Consider the following 3,951-nt stretch of genomic DNA (forward strand, 5'->3'; position numbering starts at 1 on the left):
TTTAAAATTGAACTTGAAGCATATAAAAATTTTACGGTAATTCACATAAATATAAGAAGCATAAATAAAAGTTTTGACAAACTTAAACATTTCCTAATTGATTGCAATTATTCAGTATGATTTGCCTAACAGAAACTTGGTATTCTGATGAATCAATCCAAAATAACTCCAACTTTCAAATTCCCAATTATGAATCATTATCTTCTGAAAGGAAAGCATACAAAAAACGAGGAGGAATCGCAACTTATGTTTGGAATGATCAAGTAATAAAAGATCATTCCAGTTCTAATTCCGATAGTGAGGTCTTTACAATAGAGATCATCAACTCCAAGTTTAAAGATATTTTAGTCTCTACCTGTTATAGACCACCTGAAGGTGATATTAAAAAACGTTCTAATTATCTAGAAGAAATTTTTCTCAAAATCAATAAAGAGCAAAAAAAATTGTTCTGTATCGGGTACTTAAACATTGTTTAAAATACAAAGAGTATCCGATTACTAAATTATTTTTTGATAACGTGTTTCAACATTGTATTTTACCAATTACTAATAAACCCATATAATTACATATTTACTTTTTTTATAATACTTACAATACATTACATATAATACTTTCACAGATATTTTTCTAAAACACTATAATAATCATTTTCCAATCAAAGAAAAAGAAATAAAAGTGAAATATTTGAGCTGTCCACGGATCACCAGCGGAATCAAAAAATCTTCAAAAACAAAACAAAAACTATATGTTAAATATTCGAAAAACAAAAATGAAGATAACCTATAAACAATATAAAAATCTTTTCGAAAAAATCAGAAAACATTCTAAAAAATTTTATTATTCTAAATTACTTCAAAAAACAAATGAATATACCAAAAGAACATGCCCAGTAGGCACAGCGACGTGACAAAAACGTGAATTTCACGTTATTTTGGCACGTGACAATCAGGTGACTTTTTGGTCCCCATGAAATGACCAATTCACGTGATTTATGGACGTGTTTTTCACGTTACTTTTGGCACGTGATATTTAGGTGACTTTTTGGTCCCCATGAACTGTCCAAAAGACGTGCTTTTTACGTTAATTTTGGCACGTAATATTTAAGTAATAATTATGCTTTATAAAAACGAAGTGTTTGGATTCGTGTAAAGAAAAAAAACTCATCGTCGAGGAAATATTTAATACGTATTAAATTACATGGTTTTATTAGTCAGTATATTAGATCTTGACATAAACATTTTTAATTTGTAATAAAAGCTGCACTTTTGTTAAAATATCCTCCTTATATCCAATAAGTAATAAGTACAAAGTCGAAGATCTGCAACTTACGAAGAGCACGCTTCAATCCACAAAGAGCACACTTCAAACTTAGTCTAACGAATCAATCGATATATTCTCCCAAAAAAAGCACGCTTTAAACATAATCTAACGAATCAGTCGATATTTTCTCCTATAAGAGCACGCATCAAACTTTATCTAATGAATCAGATTTAGCTGAAAAGAAACGAATAAAATCTTAAATAATAATATGATTATTTAATAATTATCTTAAATCAAAAACTTTTAAAACAAATCTTACTTGTTGAGTTGCCAACTTTTTTGGCAACAAGACTTTCTAGTGTTGTTATTTGTTTTCTTTTATCTAAATCATTAAATAATTTTAAGAAAACATTACTACGTACAGTGTAAAAAAATAAAAAAAGTCATTTGCCTTCTAATTTTATACTCTGATTGCTAAAAAATGAGAATTTAATAAAAAAAGATAAACAAAAAAGAAGACAGATGATTAAAAAAATAGAATTACAAAATAAAAAATACAAGTTTATAAAAATATTATTTATCTATATATATCTATATCTAATATCTATCTATAAATATATCTATATCTATATATAATGGTAATAACTGATGGGCATGATTAGAAAAAGACCTGTTCTCACCTTATGTGATAACATCTGTGTATTATGTGATAACGTGATAATTTGTTTTCTTTGTTTTCCATCTTCTTATATTTGCATCTGTTTCTGCATTAACTTGTTCATACATTAACTCACTAGATGCAAAGGTGACAGCCCACAAAGTTGCTTTAAATGAGTAATCTACAAAGTTTTGAACAGCATTAAATGTCATTTTAGAATGCACACAAAAAAATTAAAACAATTTATAAAAATGTAATAGTTACCACATAACCACACAACATTATAGTGGGGATTTTATATCATGATTTTCCTTACCCATGGTAAGATTTTCACCTTGAGGCTCCTTTTGCTGTGGAAACACTCACCACGGCTAAGGAGCTCCATCTACCCCTAATTATATATAATATATTAAGTATAAAACTAAAAATATGTATAATAAAGTATTGTCAAATTAGGTCACCAATAAATACAGAGTGCTGAAAATTCAACTTAGAATCAAGTTGCACTCTCCAACAAGATATGAACTAAATTAAATTCTTGCTACAGGGTGCAATCACAAAAGAAGACGAAGAGAGGGAAAAGTGAAATTTCTCAAACTTTAAAAGTTAAAAGATTATTGGGTCTTACTACAGAATGATATTACTAACCAATAACATAACAATACCATTGGGTCTTTTTAGTCAATAATATTTTATGCAGAACTTATCATTTGTCATGTAGCTTAATAAATTTGATATTAAATAAGTTATAATAACTTATTTATTATAAAATTAATTACATCGACAATTTTGACAGTCTAAAATAATATACGATAGGGTAGAAAAAAAAGTATACCTTGTAGAAGGGTTTGATCTTTTGCGTGTTGCAATATGAGAATTATCTGCCATAACGTTACACAAATTTGAACTAAGCTTTGTAATATATTTATTAAACCTAAACTGATAAAACTTAGATATAAGATAATATAATATGTTTAGATAAACTATTTTATTTTTGTCAAAAATGCATTGCGACGTTATGAGATATCTTACGCCCTGATACTTTTTTTATTAATTATTATAAAACTACAATGCAAAATAATTAAATTATTATAAAAGTAAAATAAAAAGTAATTACAATAATAAATATATAAACTATATATTTCATATAATCATTATATTTAAAAAATCCGGAAAATTGTTTCGGGAAAATGTCCTGAAAAAATTCAGAATACTTTTCCCCTTAATTTTGCACTCAGCCAAGTTGTTTCTCAATTTTTTAAAAACTTTTCTTAATTTTTGTATGAATGATGACTAAAACAACATAAAAACAAATAGAGGAATAATATATACTTTAAGGTGTATGTAAAAGAAGTTTATAAACTCCTATAACTTATAGGAGTTTATAAATTTCTTTTATAACTCTGTTTATAAACTTATAAAGTGGATGTTAAATTGGTTCCATAGTTCCCCATATTAATAGTCACACTGTAATTTATAATATATACAAGTATAAATAGATAATAACACAGCTTATGAAACAAAATTCTACAATTCAAATAATGATGGTACGATAATAACATAAATATTACAGCAATATTGTAACTATTTTAATATTGTAATTATAGTATAAGAAAAGTGTAATTGTATTATTTATTGTATATTATCTTTAGTAATTCGCATTTTTTGATTATGCTGCTTTTTAAAACTGTATTAAGTTTAGAAGAAGCACACAGTTTTATTAAAGACCATGAACTTGAGTATACAGTTCGGTTTAGTACATCTTTCTCTGCCAAAGGCTTCGGAAATACTGGTATATTACATATGTTCATATATATATATATATATATATATATATATATATATATATATATATATATATATATATATATATATATATATATATATATAAAATATATATATATATATATAATATATATGTATATATATATTATATATATATATATATATATGTATATATATATGTATATATGTATATATGTTCATATATATATATATATATGCAACTAAACAACACAAGTTCATTCCCATAT

At 25.3% G+C, this 3,951-nt stretch overlaps 1 long non-coding RNA gene across 1 annotated transcript; it reads right to left on the minus strand.

Moving 5' to 3' along the window:
- Positions 1 to 1,575: 1,575 nt before the first annotated feature.
- LOC136078094 (uncharacterized) lies at positions 1,576 to 3,729 on the minus strand. Its single transcript, XR_010637509.1, has 3 exons — positions 2,754 to 3,729; positions 1,941 to 2,099; positions 1,576 to 1,642 (listed from the first exon to the last, which is right to left on the minus strand). It is a non-coding gene; the product is annotated as an uncharacterized LOC136078094 (long non-coding RNA).
- Positions 3,730 to 3,951: the final 222 nt, after the last annotated feature.

Source organism: Hydra vulgaris, chromosome 03 (genome assembly GCF_038396675.1).
Source record: "Hydra vulgaris chromosome 03, alternate assembly HydraT2T_AEP".
Lineage (NCBI taxonomy): Eukaryota > Metazoa > Cnidaria > Hydrozoa > Anthoathecata > Hydridae > Hydra > Hydra vulgaris.